The following is a 13,767-nucleotide window of genomic DNA, read 5'->3' on the forward strand; positions in this document are numbered from 1 at the left end:
AAAGCAATAAGTGAATGTGAATTGGACACCTGCTTTGTGCCAGGCATTGTGTTAAGTGCTGGTGATTCAGAGTTGGCAAGCAAATTCAAGGTCAGGCCTGAACCATTTTTAGAGATTGTCAGAAGTTAACAGAAGAGAGCTAGTGAAGAAATAGAAAAAGATTAGTTGGAGAGACTTTTGTTGACACTGAGAAATGTACTGTTTAGGGAAACTTAGGATAGAGTTTTACTAAAGAGGAAGTTATCAGTAGCAAAATATGTAGCTGAGAGACTCAAAAGAACAAAGATTGAGAAGAAACCATTGAGTTAAGTAAGGAAAAAACTAGTGTGAATTTAATCTCAAGAAAGCCAAAATAAAAGATATTAAGATACAGGCTGGTAGTTAATTGTGTTTAGTGGCAAGTGCTCTATACAAATTTAAAGTTTGGTATGATCACAATTATGGTCAAATTCATAGGAAAGATGTTGGTATGTCCCTTTGTAATATTTTAATTATTGGCTGGTAAGGTGATGGATAATTTTAAAATGCTGGTGCTCTTTGTATTTTTCCAACTTCATAAAAACAAGCATTGTTATTTTTATAATTAGTGGGGGGAAACTGTTCAACTAATATGAACTAATAGTGAGGGAATATGTGGGTGGCCTAGTCTATGTTTGGGATAGGAAGGAAAATAGTCTTGTTTCAGTGTCTACTGCATATTTGCCACTTCGGTGGGCACAGTTCCATCTTGAAAATGAATTATTATTGGAAGCAACCTGAAACTGTACATTTGCCTAATCTGAAGGATCCGGTTACTAAAGTACTCTGAATCATAGATATATGGTCTTTGCTTTTCTGAATATTGTCTAATGAATGAACTTAAGGTTAAAAAAACCAGACTTACAAATCACACACTGAGTCATTTTATCTATCTTTTTGGCCTTCCCTAAACCTACATGTAGCCCTTCCTTGCTCCCACTTGTGGATTTATAGTTCCTCTCTTCAGTGTGTTTGTAATGGGCTTAGAGTATCAGTTCAGCATAGCTACATGAAAGTGCTGAGTTTACATATAACAAATTTAACCTAAACACTTAGAATTTGTCATGTTTTCTGTTCCCAGTTTGAAGAAGAAATGAGATACATTTCAAGAAAATTATCTTTTCTTATCAAATAATCATTCCAAAGGAAATTAGAAATATTTGTCCTAGTATAGATGTATTCCAACTTTGTAAGTCAAGAATGGGATGTAGTTTTTAGTTTAATTTCATTTGGCGCATAGGAGTTGTAGGAGGAAACTATTTCTTCTAGCCACTGTACTATGCTCCTTAAATAAATTATTAATATTACATTTAATTCTCGTGCAGGTCTCTAAGGTGGATATTTCATTTTATGAAGAGAATGAGATTTGGAGAATTTGTAACTTTCCAAATGCCAGAGAGCCAAGTGGCAGGGCTCAGATTCAAATTTTGCTCTTCCTGGTCCCACAGCTCATGCATTTGAGATGTATGGCTAGAAGGACTTGTTTATTAGAAGGACTTTGAAGATGGGACTCTTGCTCTATGTGTTTGTGCCTTGTGACATAGGGTTTTAAATAACAGTGATTTTTGTGTCTTAGAGAGTACATTATATTTTATTGCTTTAGAGGTATATGTTTTCACATTTTAGTATTTTTTGAAGTGAAGATTTTTACAGTGTCTATATTTCTTTAAAAATGTTTGTGAAATGGATACTATGTCTTAAAGTCAAATGTGTCTCAGGATTAAGGAAGTGTGGTTTGTGCATGTAGTCTTCGTGTATAACTGTTTTAGCAGTTTCTTTGCATTTTCTTCCATCTTCCACCTTTACTTAGTCTATTACTTTTTTTTTAGTATGGTATAATACAGAATTGAAGTGTATACTAATAATAAAATAGTCATTCTCTTCAGGTAGTGAATATTAGAGTGTAGAAGAAAAAATTTTGATACAGAAAATTTACATTGCACTGTGAATCAGCAGATCTGAATTTTAATGTTGGTTTTGTTAGCAACTTGATGTGTAACTTGAGGCAAGTCACTTCCTCTCTCTGACCTTCAGGTTCCTCATCTGTAGAGCGGAATGAGGAGGGGAACTTATAGACCTGTCTAGCTTGAAGAAACTGTATGCCTTTTTTCTTATTAAAAAAATGTGAAAGCCTTAAAGCCCTTTCTTAAACAACTGTGTTTGTTGCTTTTTACTTTTTTTTTTCTCTTCATCTACTGTCTTCCTTCCCTGCCCATTTTTCCCCTGGATCCTTGAGGGTGTTTTCAGATTCTTGTTTCATTAGAGAGTATGAATTACTTTTTATATCTTCTTCAAGACAGACTATCTGAGAAAGTGGATAAACAGTAAGTAGTTAATGAATGAATGAATATGTTTTATCTGGGTTAATAAAAGAATCATTAAAATATCATCAAAGAGTTGTTGAGGTTTCATTGAGAAGTAATACTGCTCCCTTTCACATGAAGAATGAAATAAATATGTTTATAAAAGTAAATATTTGCTCTCTACTGGGCAGATGTACAAAGAAGAAAGTTCCTGAACCTGTTTTTAAAAAGCTCTCTGTTCTAATAGGCAAGACAGACTTCTTTAAACTGTATATTATGGAAAATTGCAAGCAAAGTTTAAAGAAGTCTGCCTTCAGTGATAGAACAGAGAACTTCTTTTTTTTAAAATTATTTAATTGGAGGCTAATTACTTTACAATATTGTGGTTTTTGCCATGCATTGACATGAATCAGCCACAGGTGTACAGGTTTCCCCTCATCCTGAACCCCCTCCTGCCTCTCTCCCCACCCCATCCCTCTGGGTTGTCCCAGAGCACTGGCTTTGAGTGCCCTGTTTCATGCATCAAACTTGGGCTGCTCATCCGTTTTACATATGATAATGTACATGTTTTAGTGCTGTTCTCTCATACTGTCCCACCCTTGCCTTCTCCCACATAGTCCCAAAGTTTGTTCTTTACATCTGTGTCTCTTTTGCTGTCTTGCATATAATGTCATCATTACTGTCTTTCTAAATTCCATGTATGTGTGTTAATACACTACATTGGTGTTTCTCTTTCTGACTTACTTCACTTGTGTAATAGGCTTCAGTTTCATTCACCTCATTAGAACTGACTCAAATGCATTCTTTTTTTTTAATAGCTGAGTAATATTCCATTGTATATACATACCACAACTTCTTTATTCACTTGTCTGCCAATGGACAGATAGGTTGCTTCCATGTTCTAGCTATTGTAATCAGTGCTGCAGTGAACACATGTGTCTCTTTCACTTCTGGTTTCCTCAGTGTGTGTGCCCAGCAGTGGGATTGCTGAATCACATGGCAGTTCTGTTTCCAGTTTTTTAAGGAATCTCCACACTGTTCTCCGTAGTGGCTGTACTAGTTTGCATTCCCACCAACAGTGTAAGAGGGTTCCCTTTTCTCCACACCCTCTCCAGCATTTATTGTTTGTAGACTTTTTGATGGCAGCCATTCTGACCAGCGTGAGATGGTACCTTATTGTGGTTTTGATTTGCATTTCTCTGATAATGAGTGATGCTGAGCATCTTTTCATGTGTTTGTTAGCCATCTGTATGTCTTCTTTGGAGAAATGTCTGTTTATTTCTTTGGCCCATGTTTTGATTGGGTCATTTATTTTTCTGTTATTGAGCTGCATGCGCTACTTGTATATTTTGGAGATTAATTCTTTGTCAGTTGTTTCATTTGCTACTATTTTCTCCCATTCTGAAGGCTGCCTTTTCACCTTGCCTATAGTTTCCTTCGTTGTGCAAAAGCTTTTACGTTTAATTAGGTCCCATTTGTTTATTTTTGTTTTTATTTCCATTACTCTGGGAGGTGGGTCATAAGAGGATCTTGCTGTGATTTATGTCAGAGAGTGTTCTGCCTATGTTTTCCTCTAAGAGTTTTATAGTTTCTGGTCTCACATTTAAATCTTTAATCCATTCTGAGTTGGTAAATCATCTGCCTGCAATGCAGGAGACCCGGGTTTGATTCCTGTCGGGAAGATCCCCTGGAGAACAAAATGGCAACCCACTCCAGTATTCTTGCCTGGAGAGTCCCATGGACAGAAGAGCCTGGTGGGCACAGTCCATGGGATTGCAAGAGTCGGACATGACTTAGCAACTAAACCACCACCACCACAATGTTGTTAGAAAGTTTTGTTCTTTTACAGGTGGTTGACCAGTTTTCCCAGCACCACTTTAAGTTAAAGAGATTTTCTTTTCTCTGTTGTATTTTTTTTGCCTCCTTTGTCAAAGATAAGGTGTCCATAGGTACATGGATTTATCTCTGGGCTTTCTGCTTTTTTCCATTGATATGTATTTCTGTCTTTGTGCCGGTACCATACTGTCTTGATGACTGTAGCTTTGTAGTATAGTCTGAAGTCTGGCAGGTTGATTCCTCCAGTTCCATTCTTCTTTCTCAAGCTTGCTTTGGCCATTCGAGTTTTTTTTGTGCTTCCATACAAATTCTGAAATTATTTGTTCTAGTAGAACAGAGAGCTTCTTAAAGACAGATTCAAAGCTTTCTTCTTTGTATATATTTTATACATGCATCTCACCAGCTTTAACAATTTTCAGCTTGTGGTCAATTTTTTTTATCTGTATCCTCACTCACTCCCCATGCCCCCCCTTGCCTTTTAAATTTTGAAGCAAGTCCTAGACATTTTTACCAGTTGTTAACCGTACATCTTGATAAGTGAAACAGTAGACATGCTAATCTAACTGAAGTGGAAATTTCTTTGTGTAAATATATTTGAGACTTGTATGTTATAGTGTTTTGAGCAAGAGAAATTAGATATAATTTACTATATGACAGGGATAAGTAGTTGGAGAGACTTGACTATTCATATATAAAACAGAATATAGTAACGTCAGGTCAAGTGGCTGGACTAGAGAGTCTAAATGGGAAATGACATTGGTGAGGTGTGTGATATGTGTGTGTGTAAATGTTAACCATTTGACAGTTTTAAGATTACTTTGAAATATCTCCTGTAGGTCATTCTTGTCTTTTATGGAATTTTTGCCAAAAAATGTTGGCATAGCAGTCATTTGAGAACTCCTTCTTGAATGTAAGGAATTCATACCACTGTATCTTATTATTTTGGAGTCCTGACCTAAAAACTTTAAACTATTAGCTGCAAATTAACGTTTTAAAATATCTTCCATAATGCAGAGTTTTAGTCAGAGGTCATAAACCCCTTTGAGCATCTCCTCATAGCTTTGTGCTATCTCTTCTCCTCAGAAAAAATACACATATGCACAGTTTTTCATATAATTTCAGGGGGCTGATAAGCCTTTTAAAACACATTCAGATATCTTTGCGTGTTTGTATGATAGAGATTCTGGTTTGTTAATTCATTCTTTAATGTTTAGGCAGAAAGCATACTGGTAAAATTCAACTTAAATTTATTTCTATGTGCTCCTGACAAACAAGTGTTTTTCATTATTGAGTGAAATCATAAATTTCATTATGCAAATGCTTAATTTTTTAAAAGACCCATTCTTTATTGGATTCTTGGGGAAGAACAAGCTGTAGCCAATTTAATGAATATATAGGAATGATTTTACCAAAGATTTTGGAATAAGTATGTGGAACTTGATATAGTGGCTGCTGTTCATCCTGAATTAACATGAGATAGAATATGACTTAAGAATGAATAAATACATAAAGACTGCTTTTTCAGAGGTAAAGGAAAGAACTTTGACTTTTGTTGCCCTTAAATAATTCAGGTCTGTGGAGGAAATGATCTGTTAAAGTGTTTTGAGGTTCACATTTGTGTTAAACTCCATGATACACGGGCTTAGAAACATGTATTGGTCTGACAAGGGATTAATTTTCAGTAGACCCTGAGATCATAAGTGTTTATTGTGCATCTAGTGTGAAGGATGGTTCTTATGGATCTGTTTCTGGAGAAGGAAAAATCTTAATACTAGAGTTTTTAGCATTGTGACTTTGATTCTCAGTTGATAAATTGACCAAGAATTCTCTGAATTTTTAAACTCTAATATTTTTACTTTGCTGTATATGTTCTAATCCCATCTTTAGCACAATAACCTGTGGTCACAAGGCTTAATAGGGTAGGGTTCTTAGAAGCATTAAGTCACTTTAAGAGCTAGAAAAAGATAAAGAGTTCACAAAATCATCAAACACTTCTCCTTTTTTCTGTATTTTTCTGTGCTTGACAGCATTTTGTTGCAAGCTGTACATATGAACCTGGCAGAGTTCTTTTTTTGTTATTGCAAAATTGGAAGATGGTTGCTTTCCAGTGTTGTGTTGGTTTCTGCCATACAGCAACGTTAATCAGCCATAATGACACATATATCCCCTCCCTCTTGAACTCCAACCCCCGCCAGCCCACAACTTTCCTCACCCCACGCCCCAGTCATCAGAGAGCAGACCCTGGAAAGTTTTAAAGATAGACCAGGAAAAGATTTTTGAGAAGAGACTTCATTGTGGGATTAAGTTGTTTTAAGACCTTCCTGGAAGCTTCCTACCCAAAACTTGAGACTGGAGGGATCATTGACATTCAAGATGAGAGAAGTTATTATTACTTCCACAAAGGGCCCTAATTCCAAGTCCTTATGCCATATTTGGTTGGTGTGGACATGGTGACCAGGGAGAAGACCCACCCTTACATTAGTGGCCCCATAGCTAAGGTGAGGCCTTTTAGAACAGTGACCGCCCAGCTCTTTTAATCCCAGCCCTTTAGCTGGGTCATTCTGTAGCTCAGTAATTCCTTCTTTTTAGTGGAGTAATAGCAACTAAATTGTCAAGGTATAAGCGTTTTGGGGGAGAGGAACTGTCTTCAGCAGTTAGGAATATGGATGGTTCCTAATTGAATGACAAAAAATGTATTTATCTTAAAGTTTAGACTAGCTAGAAAATGGTAGGTCTCAAATTCTGGTGATGGAATTGTGTAACACATTTCACAGGTTTATTAAAACAACTAAAATAATGAAGTTCAACTAATGGTAATTTTTTATTAGGAATAAGAATAATTATAATTAAAAACCATGACCAGCTAAAGGCAACAAAATTTTACTAACGATGTTTGATTGTTCCTCTGGAAATTACAGAATTCCATGTTTTGAGTGTGCGTATTTGGTAGAAGCTTGGCTGCATCGTGAGTTGCAGCACCCAGAGTTAGTAATTGTATAGAAACTGAAGTCTTTGGTACATTCTAATAGCATACTCATTTTTGCAACTCTTAATAACTGGCTTTATAGTTTATTCAGAGTAGTCTTGAGGCTCAATGGAATGCTTTCTAAATCATTTGTAGTTCGTGGGAGGTTTGGCTCATGTTTGTACAGTCATTACCTCAGAAGGCTGGTGTGGTAATCGATGAGCTTCTCAGACACTTTGCTTTTTTAGCTGCGTTTGAAATTTGTGAAAGGCCAGGCTTTCAAAGAGGTCTGCTTTCTTTACCTAAGAATGTTTTGTAGGTCTTTGATATGCTAATGTGCTTTGTAACTCTCCTGGTTGGGGCTAAAGTGTACAGTTTCCCAGTCCCATTTACCACGATTTGGAAAATGCTGCCTTGACTGAGTAGAGCCTGTTTTTAAGTCTTGGGAACAGACAGATTGAGAAGGCTTCTTAAGAAAATGACACAAAAACAAGAAATACAGCATATAGCAGGAGCTTCAAAGCACTTTTATATCGTTAAGGACATTTCCTATTGTAATCAGACTGAATATAAACTCTTTAAAGTCTGGCTACTTCTATAACCAGTGAAATATCTGATTCTGTCAACTTGTTCTTAAAATTACTAATCTTCATGAATAGACTTTGATAGCTTTAAATTAGACCATATAGGGTACATGATTGATAATCTGCCTGAGTCAGTTTTTTGGATAAACTTGTGTGTAGTCTCCATGGAACGATCAGGGTATACCTGAAACATTTTCCTGTTAAAGTTAATTTTACTGAATAATTTGAAGTATATATATATTTTTTAATTTCACATAAACATTCTTAGTTTATTAATCATCTCATGAAAAATTTGCACAGTCACTGCAGAATCTTTACTCCTTCTGTTGTCCAATCTCCAGCTCACTTTTTGCCAGCACCAACATTGGCCTTTGCAGTACTCTTGACTTCCTTCATTCTGTTCTTTGTTCCTTTTGCTGATTTCTTGAGGTCTTTTCTTATACAGGCCATATCTTGCACATCAGTGTTTGGGTTCATTTTTCTTTCTATAATTTAAGGAATAGTAAAACCTGCCAAAGCCAGTTGTCTTGCCACTACCAAAATGGATTCTGAATCCAAATTCAAAGATGACATCTGGTGTGGTCTTGTACATTTTGGCTAGTTTTGCCTTAATTTCTATCTTAGCTACTTTTGCCTTCCCAGGGTGAAGGATGTTGATGATGTCACACGAGTGTCTGTTCCTCAGTTCTTTGTCTCGTCATAACAGAAATTTGGAGTGATGGACATTAAAGCCCCTTGGCGGGTTAGAGCTCTCGGAGAACAGACCGTGTTATAGCTCTTAAATAAATCAGTGTTACAGCTCTATTTAGATAATAGCAGGAAAATCCGTCTTTGAGGCTTGAGGGCACGACGCAAATTGCGCGGGGGAGAGAGAGAGAAGAGGGCTTTGGCTCCTCTTTTTATGTGGTTTTTGTTCCCCCTGGGCCTGTCCTATGCAAATTGGGCTTAGGCAGGAGCGTTGTTTGTTTTACCTGAGGTTCTCACTCTGGTCCTCGGACCTTCCTTTGTTCTATTTTTGCGGGCTTTCCCTTCCAGGTCTTTTAGCCACCGCCATTTTGGACTCCTTTTCCCTATTCTAACTACCTAACAATGACAATTTGTTTTTGGTTGGTCATGAACTTCCTGGTTTGGAGAATTACTGTTTCATTCATGATGGTTGCTGATCTTAAAACAGCCAGAGAGGAAGAGAGTGAAATATTTTTGTATTAATTTTAGGTATATTGTGAAATCAGATGGAAAACTTCCATGAATTTTTAAGCAAAATAGGATATTTTTATTTCTCTGTTGTTTTGTAGATGTTTAAGAAGTCTTGTCTTTAGTAATACAGCTTGCAATATTAGGATACCTTTGTATACGGTATTTCACTTTTCTGAGTTTGAAAGTATTAGGATAGAAATTACATGTCTTAACATGAAAATATTTTTATTAAGGTAAGGAGAGCCTGTAGCACAATTGTTGATCTAAAGAAAAATCATATGTGACTTTGGAGATTATTTTTCAGGAATTGTTTTATCCCAGAATGGAATTGAATGCATGTTTTTGTAAGTAGTGGAATTGTTTTTCACCAAACATGTTAACAAGAGCACAGTCCTTCTTCTGTAGGCTTTATGGTAGAGACATTACCCTACTGGTACAGACCCTAAGGACAGAAAGGAAAATGGGCGTTGCTAAAAAATTTAAGTTTTCTTGTCAGCTGGTAATTTTAATGCTGTAGAATTAACATTTCCTCTCTGATGAAGTAAAACTTGATATTTAAAGATGTTTTTGTGTTTGATTTTTATGTCACTCAAAGAAACTATGAGTCTGATTTTTCTTAATGTGTAATTTTCCAGGATAATGAGGCATTTTAACTTGCTAAAGTGCCCTGCTTACAGAGTAATGTCAATATTCAAAATAGTTGTGTAGTGCCCTAAGAACTGATGAACCTACTGAGATTCCTTACTGAGAAGTATCCTAGACATTGGGGGAAAATGGATATAGAGAGTTAAATATTGGCATCAATATCTGTGTAGGCAAACAGAGTGGCCATTATATTTACTTCAATGGGTGCTTACAACAGGGTTAGACACTAGCATCTTTTATTGAAAACCAAGATGCTAGAGCTATTCTTTTGTTTGTGGAAAAAATGCTTTGTAAGCCTTAATTTTTGAAAGGAAAAAGGAACCCACTATTCTTATCAAGTTTTACATTTTGAGTTGGGATTTTAGCCCTTTATTTGTTGTTTACAGCTCACTTGCAGAGGAGGTTTTTGTTTATGTTGAGTCTTAAACAAAACACTTAAGACTATATATAGAGTTATTTTTTTAAGTTATTTTTTAAGTTAATCTTTATATAAAGATCTAGAGTTATTAAAATATAGTAAAAAGACATTCGTGGTTCCCAGTATGCTTCTAGATGAGAGTCTATCAAAAATTTTAAAAGAAAATATATGCTCACTTACAATATGAGGCCTCTTAATAGTCTAGCTAGAATGAATTGGGTTGTTTTTGGCTGCAAGCATGTCAACTCCAAGTAGAAATCTACTGGTTAGAAGTTCACAGTTAAGTGAATATGGGAAAATGAAAATTTTATTAAGTGAATGAAATTATTTGTTAGACAAAATCAGTTGACCCTGGAGCAACAGTAGGGGTTAGGGGTGCCAGTCCTCAGGGATGTAAAAAGAATCTATATGTAATTTTACAGTTGGCCCTCTGTATCTATGGGCTTGCTTTCCTGGTGGCTCAGGTGGTAAAGAATCTGCCTGCAGTGTGGGAGACCTGGGTTTGATCCCTGGGTTGGAAAGATTCCCTGGAGGAGGTCATGGCAATCCACTCCAGTATTCTTGCCTGGAGAATCCCTATGGACAGAGGAGCCTGGTGGGCTAGTCTTCGCGGGGTTGCCAGGAGTCAGAAACGACTGAGTGACTAAGAAACAGTACTCTATGGTTCTGCATCCTCAGGTTCAACTGACTCTGTTATACAGTACTGTGGTATGCACTTATTGAAAACTGTGCATAATTACACTCATGTAGTTTAAACCTGTGTTGTTCAAGAATCATCTGTACTGGAAAGTATGAGACCCATGGGCCGTGTTTTTAAAAGACGTTTTAGGTGGCTTAAGTATTTCCTGTGAAATAGGTCAGACATGGATTAAATGTGTTGTTAAACCAGGTTCACTTGCCCCATGTGTGCAGTAGGCCAAAATGCTTGGCAACAGACTCAGGTTTGCAGTAGAGAAAGAGTTTATTCAGGAGGCAGTCAAGTGAGGAGATAGGAGAACAGAGATCAGATTCGCTTCCCTGAAGGTAAGGGGTTTGCAGTCTTTATGGAATAAAGAAGCAGGGTGGTATTAGGCATGGGGAAAGGTAGGGAAAAGCTGAAGTAATCAGGTGTATCTAAGTTACATGCTACTTCTTGAGATGCATGTTCAAAACTGGAGGCACTTAGCATGATCTGAGGGTGGATTTTTGAGCCCTCTGACATCATTTGTTGGACACTTGCATAGGCCCAGTTTTAGTGTCAGTGGTCCCAACCAAAAATCTTAGCCAGCTTAAACTGAATAAGAGCTGACTCCAAGTTTCTGAAAAGCGGCATAAGCTCCTGATACTGTAGGGACACATTCAGCAGAGGTATATCTGTAGGGGGTGTTTAAAAGAGTTAGAAGAAATAATTAAGATGAGTTTCATCGATGGAAGCAGATTCCAAGCAGAAGGGTTTTTAATAAGCTGTTCCCTTAGTTGCTGTTCTGTAAGACAAGCTCAAGAATTTGTTTTAGTCATCAGTTTGTTAATCTATGGGAGAATTTCAAATGGTTGACCATTTCAAGAGTAATAGTCAGATTGTATTTTCTGAATGTAGTTGTAACAATATCTTCCTTCTCATGTTCTTTTAATGTGACCTTGATTATTCTCTCATCCTGAGGTGGCATTTTATGCCCCCTTCCCTTGAATTTGGGTGATCATGTGATTCACTTGTGAGCAATAAGGTGTGGTCAGAAAAGGTGAACTCCCTGTCCAACTCAACAAAATACTGGTCTTGAAGTCTTTAGCAGCTTTTAAGCTGTATAGCCTGAGATCGCCATGCTGTCCCAGACTGCCTCATGTGGACAGACTACAGGACTCCAACAGCAGGAGCTGGAACTGTTCAGCTGAAACTGCTTATTAGAGCTCTTCCAAATTCCTAACTTGGAGATACAGTGAGAGAAAATAAAAATGATTATTGTTGTTTTAAGACATTAAGTTTTAGTGTGATTTTGTTACATAGCAGTAGATAATCAGAACACTGCTTTCCCTGAATCTGCTACTGTATACTGAAATTTATCAGTATACAGTATTTATCTCTCTACAGTATTTAGATGTACAGTCAGTGATATATCCCACTGATTTGTTCTGGGATCTGATCTTTAACTTTATTTTGGTCTTTTACCTCTGATACATAAAACTTTTTTCTTCTGTTCTTTCCTGTACCCATTTAGAAAAGCCATTCCATCTCTTAACTATTTAGTAGAGTGTGTTTTGGTAATTGAAACTGTCATGTTTGTTGGAAAGTGCCCATGATGTGTTTATTAGGTCATAAGGACACATGAACATCTTTAGAAAGCCTTTTGTTCTAGTCTTTTGTTCTTTAATTTTAGTTACTATGATATTTGACCTTCTATTAGTTTTCCAGGGTTGCTGTAACAAAGTACTACAAATTGGGTGGCTTAAAACGACAGAAATTTATTGTCTAACAGTTCTGGAGGTTAGAAGTCTAAAATCCATGGTCTGTCTGAAATCCGTAAGGGAGTCCTTCCTTGCCTCTTACTAATTTTTTCTTAGCATTTTTGGTATTCCTTTGCTTGTAGCTCCAATGTGTAACTCCAGTTTTGCTTTTGTTATCAGGTGGAGTTCTCCCTGTGTATCTCTGTCTGCAAATGCATCTCCTCTTATAAGGACACCAGTGATGTTGAATTAGAGACCCATTTTGCTCCAGTGTTATATCATTTACCTTCACTAATTATACTTCAATGACCCTGTTTCCAAATAAGTCACATTCCAAAATCCTAGGGGTTAGGATTTCAACATGTCTTTTTAGGAGGAACACAATTCAATCCATAACAGGCTTTGAGAGAGATTGATATAATTATGTTTTAACTGTTTACACATTTTTACTCCAGCCTCCCTGGTAGCTCAGATGGTAAAGAATCTGCCTGCAATATAGGAGACCTGGGTTTGATCCCTGGGTTGGAAAGATCCCCTGGTGAAGGGAATGACAACCCACTCCAGTATCCTTGCCTGGAGAATTCCATTGACAGACCATGGGGTCACAAAGAGTTGGCCACGACTGAGTGACTAACACTTTCACTTTTCACTCCAGATTAGATGTGAATGGGGTTTTTAATCGTGACCTTGAAGAAGCTCTGTTCTCTGCATTTTAGGTCATGCTCCCTCTAGCATACACATACAGTGCACATCAAATTTGGTAGTAGTTTTTTACTGTTAGACTTACTGACCCTTTTGAGAATCTGATAAAAGCAGTGGATTTTTTTCCTCTAGAATAATGTAGAGATATATGCATGAGATTGCACACCTGTACACACACATATATAAACACACTCAGAAAAATATTTTTCATGAAACCAAGTGTCCTTGGATACCCGCCTCCATGCAATCCTGTTCATGAACTTCTGGATTAGAAAGATATTAATTCCTAGCAGTTACAGATACCTAATCTTTTATTGGAAAGCGAATGAAATGGAAAAACAATAAGGAAGAAGCAGAAGTATGTATATGGGGTATCCTTATGGTCGTCATTATAACTCAGTGTAGCTTTTGGGGAAATTTTCGTACTTAGGTAATATTTACTATGTGCTTAGTCTCTTTTCTGCTTCCAATCCCATTCCTTTAGCCATGTAATACTTTTACGTAGAAAAGATAGGTACTTTTAGACCTATTACTTAAAGTCCATGTGCCTCAACTATTGAGCCTGTGCTCTACACAGATTATAAACAAACTTTGTATCTTCCCCAGTGTTGGGGTTAGCTCTTGACCTCTTTACATTCTGTGTTGTGTTTTGATTATCGTATCAAGATTTTGTTGAACATG

General features: G+C 36.8%; 1 protein-coding gene and 1 pseudogene across 5 annotated transcripts in view; one reads left to right on the forward strand and one right to left on the reverse strand.

Moving 5' to 3' along the window:
* FAR1 (fatty acyl-CoA reductase 1) overlaps nt 1–13,767 on the forward strand; it is a 69,654-nt gene that overhangs the window by 3,559 nt on the left and 52,328 nt on the right. The window lies entirely within an intron of this gene.
* Nucleotides 8,004–8,857, reverse strand: LOC110124479 (small ribosomal subunit protein eS24-like; annotated as a pseudogene).

Source organism: Odocoileus virginianus, chromosome 10, assembly GCF_023699985.2.
Source record: "Odocoileus virginianus isolate 20LAN1187 ecotype Illinois chromosome 10, Ovbor_1.2, whole genome shotgun sequence".
NCBI classification, from domain to species: Eukaryota; Metazoa; Chordata; class Mammalia; order Artiodactyla; family Cervidae; genus Odocoileus; species Odocoileus virginianus.